The sequence below is a fragment of the Heterocephalus glaber genome, unplaced genomic scaffold (genome assembly GCF_053883595.1).
Source record: "Heterocephalus glaber isolate CG9 unplaced genomic scaffold, H.glaber_assembly_v1.0 deba00000818, whole genome shotgun sequence".
Taxonomy (NCBI): Eukaryota; Metazoa; Chordata; class Mammalia; order Rodentia; family Bathyergidae; genus Heterocephalus; species Heterocephalus glaber.
This window is the reverse complement of record NW_028258164.1, coordinates 927196-944323: the sequence shown is the minus strand read 5'-3', so window position 1 is coordinate 944323 and position 17128 is coordinate 927196. Positions and strand designations below refer to the sequence as shown.

Sequence of the window (17128 nt, the reverse complement as noted above, 5' to 3'; positions counted from 1 at the left end):
TCAAATAATGTCACTTTGGAGGATACCCTTTCTACAGTGACTGCACATAGGATAGCCCAGATGCCTGCAAGACTGACCACAGTGCATCTCAAGATCCTGCCAGTGTTAAGAAGCCAGAGAGGAGGTGCCAAGATGCAGGGGAAGGAGGAAGGGGATAACTCATACACCAGGTGGGACAGGTGGTTTAGATTCACGGATTGGCTTAAAATTACGTTGACCAAAATACATGGCCTGGTCCACACTCTACACAGAAGTCAGTCTTGCATAGAGCTCCTCTGTGACAATGAAGTTCCCCAGGAGTCTCCTTCACTAGGCTTACCCATCCTCTACTAAACTGTCTTCTACGACAGAGACTATGTTGCTCCTCAAGACAATCCACTCAGTAAGAAGTTCTTCATCTTGGGCAAGAATTTGCTCTTTCCTGTTTGTCATGCTTCTCTGGAGCTAAACAACAAATGTAACCCTTCTTCTGCAAGACAACCCATCAAGCCATTCCTCAGTTTGTCCCCAAGCATAGAATGTCCTATTAGAAGAAGTCTATTAAATAATTTACAAAAACTCTTTAACAATGCAAGCATCCTCCTCATAGTTTATCAAAAGCATCCATCATTTAACTTCTGTTACCACCCCTTAGAATATATTTTGGGCCTGACCCCCTAATATTTATTTATTTATTGAGACAAGGCCTCGTTATATAGTTCAGGCTGGGCATGAACTCACTATGTAGCCCAAGCTGGCCTCGAACTCGTGGCCATCCTCCTGCTTCAGCCTCCCGAGAGCTGGGATTACAGGTGTGGGCTGCCACATCCAGCCTGATTCCCTGTTTTAGGTACTTCAGAATAAAACTTTACTTGGAAGCAAGGTAATTACAAATGAAATTAGTTAAAATGAGAAGGCTATACTGGAGTAGGGTGGACTCCTAATTCAATACAACTGGGCTCCTTCTAAAAGAATGGCCATGTAAAGTTATGGGACACACAGGGGCACATCATGGAATCAGAGGCAGACTGAATTTATGCACCCACAAGCTGAGGAATGCCAAAGATTTCTAGAGAACTGTTGAAGACTAGGAAGAGCCAAGGAAGAATTCCTCTACAGATTTCAAAGAGAGCATGGCTTGGGAACTGTGAGACAATAAATCTCTTGTGCCCTGCTTGTGTGTACTTTGTTTTGCATCCCTAGGAAATGAATACATTGACTTTGACTATATTTCGGACATTATTTTTTAAATGATCCTGCTGAAATCACTCCATGTAGGAATTCGGTGATGTTGGGAAAATCAGGGAGCTCTTCTTTCTAAGTACCCCAATTCCTTAACTGAAACCAATTCCAAACAGAGTCTGGACTAACAGACTTGTCATACATGCTGTAAGGTGATTCACTTATGTGTGCAACCATAATTTAACTTCCTATAACTTAACTTTTATACAACAGTATTGGTGAGATGTAATTTTCTTGCCTTGGTGGGTTTGGACAGTGGAGGATATGAAGCTGGAGTTCCCCTCCCTCCCCACAGCAGCAAAGATGCTGAGCAGTGGGCCTCTCCTTTTCAAGGAGAGATGCAGGACATTGTACCTGGATGCTCCTAGGTCCATATTCTTCTGCTATGAAGAGCAATCTACCTATCTACAGAAACATGGTATAACTCATTTAGCTTGCAAACAACCAAATATTGAAGCAAACTTTCAACAATTTTTTTCCCATTAAGTTTATTGGTACATTTTCGGTATAAAATACAGTTACATTCATCATTGAGATCTTGTACCTGTACATGAGTATCTTGGTTCTTTTTTTCCCCTTCCCTTGCCCTCCCTTCATCCCCTCCACCCTTCCCTATTTGCAAAGACTTTGTTTCCATTTTTTTCCTTTTCTCATATTTTTTCTTTTCCCTTTTTTCCTTTCCCCTACTCCTCCCACTTCCCCTGCTCCTTTAGACCTTTACTTCCTGTTACACAATATCAATTAAACACTTTTTAAATTACAATATTAAGATCTAGGAGACATTACCACAGATTTTACAGAGTTTAAAAGGATATAGAAAGCATATTTCAAAAATCTGTTTTGAAATAAATTTGACAACTTCTAAGAAGTACCTTGGAAGACAAATTAATGAAACTAACTCTGGAGGAAATATAAAATTTGAATAGCACCTATTAAAGAAAGTATATTCCTAGCTTGAAAACCTACCTATATGACAACAGCAGGCTCATATACATTTTAACTGATAAATTATATCAAACAATTAAAGCAGAAAAAAGAAGGAACACTTCTCCCCTCATTTTAGGAACTCAACATTGTGCTAATCCTAAAACTGGATAAAGATAGTAGAAGGAAAAGTATGAACACAGAAATTTGTTTAACAAAACAAACTATTAGATGTCAGATCTGGAAGTATGTAGAAAGTGGTTTTGTTATAGGGATGGCAGTGTTGGTTCAGCATTGGACGATTTACTCCCAAAAGTCATCATTTTATCAGAGGAAAGGAAAAAGCCCTATGATCTGTCACTAGGTGGAGAAAAAGTATTGGACTAAATTCCACAGCTGTTGATGGTAAAAGCTGTCAGGAGACTAGAAGTAGAACAGAACCTTCTCAACAGATTAAAGACATGTGAGAACTCCATACTTCCAGTGAGAACACCTTATATGAATGGAGAAGATACAATGCTTTCTCCTTAAGGTGGGGAACAATGGCAGATATGCGTACTCTTTATCTGTCCATTAAACTTTGAAACCTAGGCCCCACCAAAATAGTCTGGCATTAAAATGACACAATTAGGATAGGATTGGCAAGGTAGAAGCCAAATCTTTATATGTAGATGAAATGATCATCTACAGAGAAAATACTAAGAAATCTCTAGGAGCCCCTAGAACTTGTATTTGAATTTAGCAGGATTAGAAAACAAAAGGTATATATAAAAATTCAGGTCTGTGTATACTTTCTATAAATTAAGAACTGGATATTGAAATTTAAAAGTTATGTAGGAGTACAAAGGACCCAGGAAAGCCAAAAACAAAAACAAAAACAGTGTTGGAAGACATTTAGCACCCAATTTTAAGACTTCTTCTAAAGCCACAGTAATCAAGGCAGTGTTGGTGTAAGGAAAGACATATAGATCATTGGAATAAAACAGAGAATCTAGAAATAGAACCACACATATATGGTCCACTGAGATTTGAAAGATTATTTAACATTAGCATTTTATAGAATATAAACTCAATTCAAGAGCCGAGGAAGAGTTAGTGTTTTCAGCAAATGGCACTAGAACACCTGGTATCCGTATATAAAAAATTAACCTCAACCCTTTATATCTATGAACCTAAATATGAAAGCCTAAAAGTATAAAACTTTAAGAAGGAATTGTAAGGGAAAATGTTTATGAATTCAGGGTAGGCAAGGACTACCTAGTATACAAAAGACATGATGTATAAAAGAAAAAAAATGATAAATGAGATTCCATCAAAATTTAGAACTTTAAATGACATCATTAAAATGAAAAGTAGTCCTTAAACAGACCATATTTACAATGCATATAACCTATGACCAGAATATATAAAGAATTCTTAGAGCTCATTAATAGACAACCCAATTAAAAAGTAGACATAAGATGAAAAATAGCCAGTATAGCACAAGGAAAGGTGTGCAACTCTAGAATCAGAAAAATACTAATCAGTACAATAACAAGATTGAATTATACATTCATTAGGGAGATGAAGTTAAAAGTTTTAAAAGCCTTGTCATGACTTTTTCTTTTTGTTGGATTCTCCCCCTCTGCGTTTAATTTGTCACGCCCAATGGATTCATTCTGCTGGGTTTCCTAGGGTTGTGATCCTCATTGTCTTTTCCTAGGGTATTGTCTAAAATTTTTTGGAGTGCCGGTTTGGTATTCATGAAGTTCCTGAGGTGCTGTTTATCATGAAAGTATCTTGTTTCTCCATCAATTTTGAAAGATAGTTTTGCGGGGTACATCAATCTGGGTTGTAGGCTGTTTTCCTTTAGGGCTTGAAATACATCACTCCAAGCTCTTCTTGCCTTGAGGGTTTGCATTGAGAAGTCTGCTGTGATTCTGATGGGCTTTCCTTTGTATGTGATTTATTTCTTTTCTCTCACTGCTTGTAGAAGTTTGTTCTTCTGTTGGATTTCTGGAATCCTAACTATTATATGCCTATGTGTAGATTTTTTTTGATCAAGGCTAGTTGGAGTCCTATATGCCTCACTTATCTGTATGTCAAGTTCTTTTCCCCTCCTTGGGAAGTTTTCTGCCATCACTTCTGTGAACAGTTTTTTTATGTCATCTGCACTCTCTCCTGTTTCTTCATTGACTCCAATCAGTCTTATGTTATTCTTCTTTGCATCATCTAGCAGCTGCTGGATTGATTTGTCATGTTCCTTTACAATTTTAAAGCAATTTTTCTGGTGCTTCTGGTCCCTGCACAACTCACCTTCTTTGCCCTGGGAGTAGCAGGGGAGCTTTCTTCCAGGTGCTGGGACCAGCTCAGCTTCTCTGCCTTAGGAGCTTGGGATGGCAGTGGGGGAGCTTCCTTCCAGGTTCTGGGACTGACTCACCTTCTCTGCCCTAGGAGCTTGGGATCCCGGCAGGATCCTTTTCAAAGCAGATTGTAGAGGTTTCAGTCCATAGTTGGCTGGCTCCAAGGCAGAGAGAGCACTGTGGCAGAGGAAAAACAGTTCATGCCTCGGCCTTTCAACAATTAGATATTCAAACTTGGATATTGCAGATAATCGAATTGAAAATATCATATGTTTTTCCTCCATCAGTAAAAACTTTATTGATGGGAACTTTTGGAGGAAAAGTTCTTGTTCATGGAAATTCGGGGATTTCCAGAAGTGATGCCTTTGTTACTGTGCATGTTATGGAACATTTGTAATGAAATACAGAAGTATGTGTTTTCTTATGTTCAAAAAATATTCGGGGTTGGGGTTGTGGCTCAGTGGTAGAGGCCATGCTTAGCATGCTCCAGGCCCTGAGCTCCATCCCTAGCATCAAACACTAAAAGGAAGATTTTGTTTTCATCTCAATGCTGGATTTGTTCATTCACTTCAGGAATATGAAGTCACCTACCTAGCAAAATTAACAATAAAGACAATGTCACTACTCCACACAAAAAGGTCATTGTCTATTGGTTCTGGTAGCACAGGTAGTTTGAAGATGTGAAGATGATGTTTTTGGAAACACACAAGTGCCGACTTTACAGAGTCGCTGACTCCAGAAGAATATTATAGAGATGTGAATTCCTATTTGGAAAGGAGAAAATACTATTAAAAACAGCAGTGTAAAATGGTAAAATCCGAAGTACTTTGTATCCAATTATATGTTACATCCTGTAACATGTAAGCAACTTTTTAAGATATTGGGCTTCTGCAATAGATGGCACTGATGGTTTTTCTTTCTCTCACTCTCTTTTAATATTTTACAGTTTTATTGTAAACTAAAAATTTTTGACTTAGAAAAACTAATTTACATGCTATGAAATCCATCCTTTTAGTGTTGTCTTTTTCCATTTTCTGGTACTTTAACTGGGTAATATAAAAGAAAACGGTTTATTTTGGCTAGTGTTTCTGGAAGTCCAGCAGCAGGACACTGACATCAGCTCAGCTTCTGGTGAAGGTCATGTGTAGTTTCCGTCACAGAAGAGAAGTGAGTGTGTGCAAAGAAATCATATGGTGGAAGAAGAAGCACAAGAGGCTGAGGAAGCTGAATTCTGCTTACTTATGATTGGTAGAGCTTTTGTACTGAGCTACATCCCCACACCCTGTGTGCATCACCACACCCAGCTGAATTCACTTTATAACAACCCACTTTCTTTGGTAACAAATCCCGTCCCTCAGAAGTAAGTAAATGGGGAACGAAGGGAGGGCAATGAGGAAAAAGAAAAATTAAGACATATTATATATAGGTACAACTTTCCTATGATGAGTGTGATCATTATGTATGGTAAATATGTACCTCCCCAAAAAAGAATAAGAATTTTTGCTGAGGGTGGTGGCATGTACTTGTAATCCTAGCACTCAGGCAGCTGAGGCAGGAGGATTGCCATGAGTTCAAGGCCATTCTGGGCTACATAGTGAGTTCAAGGGTAGCCTGAACTACATAGTGAGACCTTGTCTCAAAAAAGCAAAAAGCAAAACAAACAAACAAAAAGAATTCTCTCACTCCAGCAGCATTAATTTATTCCCTCTGCCATGGTAACTTGATCACCTTCTTCAGTTCCTCCCTCCTAACATTGCTGTGCAGAGGGATTGAGCCTCAATATGAGTTTTGGTGGCAACAAACTATGTCCAAACCATAGCAAGCATACAGTTCCTTGGTTTTTTAGCATGTTTGCAAAGTTGTGCAACCCTCACTATTATTTAATTTAGAACATTTCCATCATCTCAAATAGAGGCTTCATACTCATTACCCCTTTACATCTTTTCCCCATTTGTCTTTCCTGGCAAGCACTAATCTACCCTGTTCTTACTGCTTTGCTTATGCTGGACAGTTCATATGAATTGAATGATATATGGTCTTTTGTGACTGGCTTCTCTTGATACAATGTTTTCAAGGTTCATCTGTGTAACAGTACTTTATTTCCATTTATTGCCATATAATATTCTATTTATGGATCCATCACATTTCAGTTATCTATTCATCATTTGATGGACTTTGGACTGTTTCTACTTTTTTGCTAGTATAAATAGTGTTGCTTTGAACATTTGTGTTCGAGTTTTGTTGTATACACATGCTTTTCATTTTTCTTGGTTATATACTTAGGAGTGGAATTGCTCAGTCATATGTTTGCCATTTTCCACAAGAGGTGCACCATTCTACATTCTTATCATCAATGAATAGAGCCTTAATTGCTCTGAATCCACAACACTGGTTATAGCTATCTTTTTATTTTAGCCATTCTACTTAACATGAAATGGTATCTTGCTATGGTTTTGATTTGCATTTTGATATTGAACATTTAAAAAATGTTTACTGGGGCTGGGGATTTAGCTCAGTGGCAACACACCTGCCATGCAAACACAAGGTTCTGAGTTTGATGCCTGGTACCAAAAAAAAAAAAACTTTACTTGCTATTGGTGTATTTTCTGTGAAGAAATAACTATTTAAATCCTTTGCCCATTTCTATAAATAGACTTTGATATTGAAAGCACGTTTAGATTCACAGAAGTGTTGAGAGGAGGAGTACAGAGAATTCCTGTATGGATTCCTTCACATACACAACCTTCACAACTACCAACATACCCACTTCAATGGCGTATTTATCACCACTGAGGAAATCACATTGAGCATTATTATCATCAAAGGCCATGGCTTGCCTCATGATTCAGTCTTAGGGTTGTAGACTGGATAGTTTTGAACAGATGTATAGTGACATATATTCACCATTATAATATCATATCACACAGAATATTTTTCCTGCCCTAAAAATCCTTGGTGCTCTTTATCTCTTCTTTCTCCAGACATTTTACTATTTCCATAGTTTTGCCTTATCCAGAATGTCACAGTTTTGGAATTAGATAACATGTAGCCTTTTCAGATTGGCTTAATAATATTCATTTAGGTCCCTCTGTGTCTTTTCATGGTTTGATAGCTTATTTCTTTTTAGTGCTGAATACTGTTTTATTGTCTGGAACTATTGCAGCTTAGTTAGCCACTTGCTTACTGAAGTTCATCTTGTTTGCTTTCAAGTTAATGGAAGGATGAATAAAGCTACTATTCACATTCGGTGCAGGTTTTCATATGAACATGAATTTCAGTTCATTTGTGTAACAACCAAAGAGCACGATTCCTTAGTTTTGTAAGAAATTGTCAAACTGTCTGCCATCATGGCTGTTGCATTTTGCATTTCCATTAGCAATGAATGAGAGTTCTCTGCCCATTCTTTCATTAGGTAATATGTCTTGTATAAATGTTGAGTTTAAATGTTTCATATACAATCTGGACACAAGTCTTTTACCATTTTGTCTGCTGGGTCTCCTCAAGTTCCCTTGTAAATGCCACATTTACACCACTCTTGGCCACATGGGAGAACCATTCTGCTCTTCTAAATGCCATGCCTCCCTGGGGAGCTGAGGACTTAGTGACACTCCTCTAGGTCCATCTACAAAGAAAGATACTGCAGCTCTTTCTACTCTGTGATCTGTCTCCATAGAGACAAAGGTGGGAGAGACTGTCTCTTATATATCAGTATGCTTTTTACAAGTTTTTATTTGGGCCCTAAGCTTCTTTCCCCAAGTCATTCAGGTTCTTGAGGCTTAATATTTAGAAACCAGTCTTTAAAACACAAATTGTTGTCCCTGGGATCAGCTGTAAATGCTACTTTAAAATTCAAAAGCAAGAATTTGATTAATTTGATGTCTGCCTTCCTCGTACCTGTGTTTGAGTTTGAATGGAGGCAGGACAAGGGTATAAGAATATTATACCTCAGAATATTACCCTGTTATATAAGATGGTTGCCCCCAAATAAGCTTAAGTCTAGAAAGGTACAAATTGGATGAGTAGCAAAGGACCTTGATGAAAAATAACCCAAGCCATTTTGAAGAGTGGACAGCAACCGTGAATTGTATTTGGCCTCCATAGTCATGGGGCCTCTGTGTCCAGGGAGGTCAAGGGATGAAAATGCTGTTGGAAGTAACTCAGGCAGAAAGGAGCATCAATTTTAAGCATACTGTGGTCATAGAAACCCAGGACCTCTTAGGCCTCATAACAAATATAATCAAAAACTCAAATGGAGTCACCTTTGTCACTTTTTCTGGTCTACAAAGATAACTAAAAACTTGCATTTCTCAGAGGCATTTAAAGATAGCCTGACCTTTCTTCTAAATTATGCCTCCAAAATTCCCAGAGAAGGACACTCATTTTCCCATGATCAATACAATGTAGTGGTGGTGGTGGGGGTTCTCACTCCAATGACATGGATATTTCCAGGATTACCAGATATATAGAATGGCAGATGAAGGAAAATTTTCCAAAAGAAAGCAGTATTCTGGGTAGACAAATCTGTTAGGCGCTAGGGCAACAGAAAAGCACTGTACATCAGTCAAAGATAGCAGCAGCAACAGAAGAAAAATGAAGGAAAGAGGCTTTCAGAATTTAGACAGTCCAGACATCTCTGGCTTTAGGTGTCTCCCACTGAATCCCGCTTGGCACCAGTTCTCTGACATCTGTGTTTTTGCTTAGGGCACCGCATCTCCTGGGCTTTTGTTATTTTTTTTAATCTCTCTGAGGATAGTGGAAGTAGGAATAAGTGTTGGGTGCTGTTTAGAGTTAAATGGAGGGGAGGGAATGACTCACTCAGCTCCTTTGTTTCTAACTGTACAGTACTAGTTGGTAACCAGCACATTATACTCCCATCTTTCTCCAGGAATGCCTTTGTGCTTTCCAGATACTCTTGCTATGTGACTCAATTCCCTATTGGACCAACATTAGCTAAGCGACTATACTTACAATCCTATCGGTTAATTGTAGTGTGACCCACGTTGTACTCACATTGTGATAAAATACTGTAAAAATACTCTTGACAAAGAGTCTCAGTGGCCACCACTCGGACCCCTCCTGGAAATCCAGAAGTTATTCTCCTTATTTCCAATAAAACTCTCCTAACTTCCTCCTTTGGTACCAGAAACATTTTTCCATAAAACTGTCTAGCTTTCATAGTCTTCTGTAGAGTTAAAAAAAAACATGTTCCATAGAGTAGAAATAGTACAATTTAGTAGATGAAATCAGATTGTTTTAGGATTGGCCTTGTCCCTGAAACCTATAACTTTGGAATCCTCACTTACCTTCTGAAAGATTCAGTTTGTTATACCTAATACAGAAGGTAGTTAGGATGGCTACATCAGATAATGTTTATAACATACTTAATACAATGGACAAACTCAGTATGTGGAAACTTTCAATAATTACCATTATAGGCAGCTAAGTTAGATAGAAACTATTGTACAATCAGAGAGGAACTAGGCTCTCAAGGAAGTCAGCAAAAAATAAAGACATCTGAATGTGGCTGGAGGCACATCTGAAGAAGACCAAATCTCAAAATAAAGATGCAATGACCACACCTACATGCCTCCATAAGGGTCAAGCAGTAACTTGGAATTATATGATAATTAGCACCACCTGGTCCAGGAAATTCAGCTAGACATCAGTCCCTTCCCTTCTCTTCCCTTCCTTTCCCTTCCCTTCCCTTTCCTTTCCAGTGGTCCCCACCAACCAGTGGTCCCCTTCCCTTCTCTTCTTGCCTAGGTGTATGACCAGAACATCCTGACCCATCCCTTCCCAAAACTCCCTTTGTTCTTTCCATGTACCCTTGCTACATGACCTTCCTACTGGATCAATATTAGCTAGGCATCTATACTTGTAATCCTGTAGGTTGATGACAGTTTGACCTACGTTGTACCCACATTGTGACTTTTCTGTACAAATTACCTCCAACAAAGGGCCTTGGTGGTAACCCACTTTCAGGACCCCTCCTGTCTCTCAGGAGCTATCTCTCAATAAACCTTTCCTACTCTTATCCTCCTTTGTTGTTTGGAATTCATTCTTTGATTTCAGGGGACATGAACTTGGCATGTTTGACATCTACCAGGTTGGGAGTTTCATTTCTCCTATATCATCTTGGAGGTTTCACTGAGATCTTTGGAAGGAGGTAAGAGTTTGCTTTTGTTTCAGGGCACCCCCAAATATTTTGACAGGATTCTGGATTGTGATTCATTTAGGTGATCAAAAATTGTCAGCCACTGTTTGCTAGTTGCTTATGCCTTTTGTTGGTTGCTTGAGCCATATTAAAAGTTGAGAGCAGAGAAGATTGTGATATCTTCATATTTAGGTTTCTTTGATGGGACATTTTTATTTTTGCAGCCAAGGCCTTATATTCCTGCATTTAGACTTATTTATACACTGGTTGCTGAGTTTACTTGTATTCCTTTCTTCAATGTTTAGCAGTCATAAGATAGGGCTTGTTGTCTTATTTTAGACACCTGTTTGGAAAGGCTTTTTGAATTCCTAATTGCTTTGCAGTTCATGCTCTTTCATATGTCTTAGGCAAGGGGGCAGGTTTTGGCAGTTCATCTCTGTTATTGATGGTTGTTATCACTGTCAGTAAATGGTAATATGCTTCTCTTAACAATCCTGAAAATCATTTTTCCTTTTCAGTTGGAAGCTCCTGAGCCCCTAGGAAATGAGTGCTTATCTATAGGCATTCCTTTATAGACTATATAACCCCCTTCTCTGGGTTAGAAGAGAATCGGAATTCATGCTCATCCAGAAAGGCACAAATGAGGCTTTTGGCTGACCCAGTGCCTGAGCAAGGGTTTTCTCCTGTGACTGGCAGGACCAGCTGGAGAAAACATGCAGTTTTTCAGATGTCTTGGTCATTGATTTAATTTTTTGCTGGCAATTCTTTCCTTCTTAAACATGGTTGTCACAGCAGGCATCAGTTGTAGCTTGTGCTTTTAGAAACAAACACACTCTGGAGTCGGGAATGTAAATTTTCAGAGGAAGTAAGTGTGTGCATTAATAAGGGTGGCTAGTCTGGCCTGATCTGTCTTCTGTTCACTCTCCAGATAGCTGCCACCTGCTCTGGAGCTGGGAAAGCTTAGGGGTTGCCCTTAAGGCATATAAAAGCCAAGAGGGATTAAAAGGGTCATCTTCTTTTCTCCTTCTTGTTTTTCAGATGGGAATCTCAGTGTTGAATTCCCTTTTTATTTGTAGTGTATTTTTGAGCACTGGAAGTTGTTTGACCCTCACACTCAGAGGAAGAGCTGTTTAATATTTTTCTGCCCCTACTCATGACCTGCCTATCTTGTGGAGGCAAAATGGAATGCAGAGGGAAGTGTTGATTATGGCAGTGTTTTATAGCTGGAGTTGTACTGGAAGACGGAGGGAAGATGTTCAGAGATGCCTTATGTTCAGACTTTCTTTACCTTGAGAGACAATTTTGACTTATGTTTGACCTGTAGATGTGGGCCACTGGAAAGCCAGACTCCTTTGGTCTTTAAGGAACCATCTGATGCATCTACTATTACTGAATCTGAGGTTCCCCTCCCTTATCCTCTGTTCCCTAAGGATGAGAACTAAGCCCTTCAATTATTTTAAATGGTCAATTATTAATCAGGAAAAAAGATGAGCAGCCCCTGAAAATAAAATAGCTGGAATTACCTTTAACAGTCTGTTCCTTCAGAGGGAGCAGTTACATGTACCTATAGAAGCCTGTATAGCTAGCTTTTCCAATAAGATAAATGGTCTGCCTCTAGGGCCCTTCTTAAAAACATTCTTTGCTTTTGTAGGTGTAAAAGGGTTTTTCCCTTCTGACTTTTATTACAAGAGATCTCTATTAATTGATGACCTATAAGAAAAGTTCTGACTAGTCTATTTTAAAATCTAAAAACTATGAAAGGGTTGCTGTAGTTCAATTTGGCCAGTTACATCAGAGAGTGCACTCCAATTTAAAATAACTGCTTTATGTATTTGTCCAAATGTCTGTTCAATGTGTGTTAATAACTGGTTAAAGCACTTACACGTGCTTCATTTAAGAAAAATTTTGTTGAGCTCAACAATTTTTTTTCATTTTTTAATTTCTTGGTTCTTTTTGAGATTTCCATGAAAATTCATTTATATTGGTTTCTAGGCTAGCCAAACTTATTTAAAACATTAACAGATGAGGGCTGATAGTCTCAAGACTTACATAGCACTTACAAATAAAAGCCTTAAAAGTTTGATAACTTAAGGGTTGGGTTATATATGATCGAGTGCCTATATATGTTTCTGTGTGTCAGTTTTCATGTATATGTTCTATTTTAGTTGGTATATAGATAGACACTGATGATATAGCCCAAATACTTTTGTTCACAGAGTTAACAGTGAGTTAGAAGATAAAATAAAGATGTCTTTGAAGTTGGTAATACATTTCCATCCAGCTTGTTAGCTAATTGAGGTAATATCCAAAGATTGGTTTTATAAATACAAGGTTTATTGTTTTTTTAATCTGCAATAACTTAGAGTTTATCTTTGGTTAAAGAGAATATGTATTGATTTAAGTGTTTAATATTATGATTTGGTTCTCATGAGTCTTCTAAAGCAATTGTTAATATATATTTAAGTTGGGTATAATTAAAAGGTTAAGGATTCTATGTCTAAAGCAATAAGGTTTGTTTAAAATATTGAATGCTTTTGGTTAATCTTATGAAACTAGATTTAAAAGAAAAGGTTCTATATTTTACTGAAATAAGCATCATTAGGCTTTTGGTTACTAAAAAGTGTGATTTAAGAGTTAAAGTGTATTTAAATGTTAACTTATGAAATGTTTTCAATAATCAATTCATGATTGGTTAAATAAACACCTATTATCTTAGTTTATGACATAACTTATATATTTGAATATATATGTATGTATACACTTAAAAAGAAGCTATGCTATGCATCTAAACTTTAAAGTTAAATTTATAGAATTAAGGCTACGTATGTTTAATGCATACAAAGTAACTAATAGGTGCTCTCTTTTATACAACATATGTTTACAACTTAAACATATAAAATGATCAAAATTTGACATCTCTTTAAATTTGTTCCTGACATTTAAACTTGATTTACATCTATTGGCTTTGATTAAACACTTTTGTCATTGTATAAATGAGGTACACTTGTATATTGGGTAATAAGTTTCTTTTCAGTCATTAACACTGACAAAGGAGGTTAAGAGTAGGAAAGATTTATTGAGAGATAGCTCCTGAGAGACAGGAGGGGTCCTGAAAGTGGGCTACCACTAAGCCCCTTTGTGGGGGTAATTTGTACAGCAAAGTCACAATGTGGGTACAATTTAGGTCAAACTGTAACCAACCTATAGGATTACAAGTATAGATTCCTAGCTAATATTGATCCAATAGGGAAGTGGATCACATAGCAAGGGTACATGGAAAGAACAAAAGCATTTTGGGGAAGGGATGGGTTAGGATGCTCTGGTCACCCACCTGGGTGTCTATTTGGACTTCCTGTACCAAGTGGTGTTAATTATGATATAATTCCAAGTTATTGCTTGTCCCTTAGGGAGACATGTAGGTATGGTCATTGCATCTTTATCTTGAGTGCTGGTCTTCAGATGTGCCTCCAGCCACACTTCTGATGTCTTTATTTCTTTTTTGCTGACTTCCTTGAGAGCCCAGTCCCTCTCTGACTATATATTAATTTTTATTAACTTAGCTATCTATAATACTTGTAGGGTAAAAACTTCAGTGGAGGCCTTCCTCCTTTATGAAGCCTCTGATGGAATATCTGATCCATTCAGTGGAAGCATGAAAGCTCTACATAGGAACATGCTGTGAATGGAAAGAACCTGTCATTATGCAGAATAAGGCACTCTGAACAGACATTTGAAACCGCTCTCATCTCAATGAACTCAATGCTGTATCACAACATGAGAATGAATGAATGAATGAAGCCTTGCAGCTAGCAAGTGCTCTCTTTGTACCCATTACCTTGCACTCATAGTCAGATCGGTTCACCTCCCACCCTGAGGCTCCTCAGGACTTTGAAGAGTTTTTCAGTGGTCTCTACCAAAAGACACCTTCTCTGAAGAAACATAGTACTTATATATGGCCCATTGGAGCTCTAGGAAACACCAGAGTTATCAGTGAAGAATATGTTAAAGGGCTTCTGTGAAGCATTTTCTATGGCCTGACAGTAGAACTCCTAGAACCAGTTTCTGTTTCTGCAACCAGGTGCTCCTTAGAGTCAATGATCAGACACAAAGCCTGTAAATTCCTGCAGGCCATATCCTGAATTTCTTACAAAAGAAGAGACCCAAAAATGATCTCTGTGATGTGGGATAACAATGATTGATCTTTACCTAAGAGGGTCCTGGAATTTTGTCTTCAGGCTGGAATCTCTGACAGATGGTGTGGGAACAGTCAAGTTCACCAGGTATGGCAGGGATCTCTATACTTCATGATATGAAGGCAACCCGAAGAAGGTCCACAAAAAATCTTCCAGTGACTTGCATTTTTGATAACTATTATATTCCTGAAATCACTAGTGTGTTACTGCTATGATCTCATGAGATTGGACATATATTTGAACTGTGACACAGCCAATGCAAGGCTCCAACCACTGGGAAGGAGCTAACCCACAACCTCTTAACATTTGCCCTATCTGTTTACACTAACTGCAGTGTGCTATTGGCTTCAGTATTGTAGAAAGATACAAGGCACTTTGAAGCAGGCCAATGATGAATCTTCTGACACAGTGACAGCTACTCTGGAACACAGTCATGAGAATAATGTGAATTTGCCAAAACCGTAGAAGCCTTTAAGGAATGGAAAGAGTGGATAATAAAATGTCTTGCTCTTTTTCAAGAGTAAGGATTTTCATATAAGAGTAATTAAAATAAATACTTGCACATTAAAAAAAGAAAGAAATTAAGAACGAAGGCTGGGGAAGAAAAAGGACCATATGTCTTCAGTGTACCCTACATTGTGATGGGTCGGTTACATTTGCGATCAAAGTGTTTTAGGTCAAGGGCAGTTGATTATTTCTAGGCAAGAAAGTGATTTGAGAGGGGCTTGTGTTATTAGGAAAGTTTATGGAATGGATTAATGAATGGAAATAAAGAGGCTTGGCAATAACTTGGGAGTATTGCCACTGTCAAGGTTGGAGGATGTAACTGAACTTGGATGGTGTCAGTGGGTTGTATGTGTTGTAGACAGTGACCAGATTTGACAGTTTTACCTGTGGGGGCCTAGAGAAGGGGTGGCAAAGATGACTTTGTATTTTTAGCCAGGGGGGCCTTACGGTGGTGGTGTCAAGCCTGGTCTAAACAAATAGGACAAAGCAAACAGGCTCCTTTCAGCAAACAACTGCAGCTTCTCAATAAATATAACAAATGGACTCAAAACAAAGTATAGAATCCCCCTGACGAGAGAAGTCCAGTGATTGTCTACACACCTGAGCAGACTGTCCTTGGGCATCCAAGTCATAAACATTCCTTATAATTACAGCCCCTTCCCCAAAATCTACATAAGCATAGTTTTTCTGCCCTGCTAGCTGCTAATATCTCTCTCCTGGTGTTAGCCCATCCACTCACAGATGGAATCTCTCCCAGCTAGCCGTTCCTATCTCTCCCAAAGTCAGCCCATCTACACATGGATGTACTAAACTTGGCTTTTCTCAGCTAGCTGCTAGAACCTCCTTGATTTTAGTACCTGTTCACTGGAATAAATTTTTCTTTTCCTCACAACAAAAAAGCCTATTTAAATGAGTGGATTCATGTGCCATCTATAACAGTGGTATCACTTCATGACTGATACAAGTGAGGGCTGCCACAGAAGCACATTTTTGGGGAGAGATAAGTGGGGGTACTGAAGTTTGGACATGATGATTTGAATTGTTGGTAGAATATAGCACATTTGGGCAGAATAGTCTAAATGCTAGTCTGGCACCAAGACGATACTGTATTATGACCAAGTTGTGGACCCTTGGAAGCAGATCATTCTCTTTATTTCCCCACTGTATTTTGTAATGCTCCAAGTGCGTGTGCTTTCTTACAGTGCTGTGGTAGACATCCTGTTATGATCTACAATTTAGAAATGAAGAAACTGAGACATAAAGCGATTAAAATTCTAGTTTTAGATGCTTAAATCTCTCAAGTTACTCTGCTTGTAAGTGGTGGAGATGCCTTTCATTTTCAAAGAGTCCTAGCCACTCTCCTGAACTGTCTTCTACATTAGTCACACATGCTCAGTTTCTTCACCCAGCATTTTGTCCTCTCAATCTGTCTCAAATCTGGTCTTCTCTGACACATGGCTCCCTTTGTTTCTCATTTGAGAAAAGACTGTTTTCTCTTTCAGTTTTAATTTGCCCACCTTGAGTTTCTTTGGCATATTTATCATCATCAGGGAACTTGATTCATAGCTTTCCTCTTCATCTCATATTTTTTGCTATTATCTTAGAAGAGTTCAACATTCAACACAATACTATACAGCAGCTAAGAGCTGTGATTCTTTTTTGTTTTGTTTTGTTTTGTTTGTCAGTACCTTGGATTGAACCCAAGACCTTCCCTTGCACTGAGCTACATCCCCAGGCCTTTTTTAAAATATTCTATTTCAAGACAGAGTCTTACTAAGTCATTTGCA

General features: G+C 38.3%; 2 pseudogenes; both read left to right on the top strand.

Moving 5' to 3' along the window:
* Window positions 1-1482: 1482 nt before the first annotated feature.
* Window positions 1483-5171, top strand: LOC101723912 (serine/threonine/tyrosine-interacting protein-like; annotated as a pseudogene).
* Window positions 5172-14433: 9262 nt separating this feature from the next.
* Window positions 14434-15358, top strand: LOC101724273 (archaemetzincin-2 pseudogene; annotated as a pseudogene).
* The last annotated feature ends 1770 nt before the right edge of the window (window positions 15359-17128 follow it).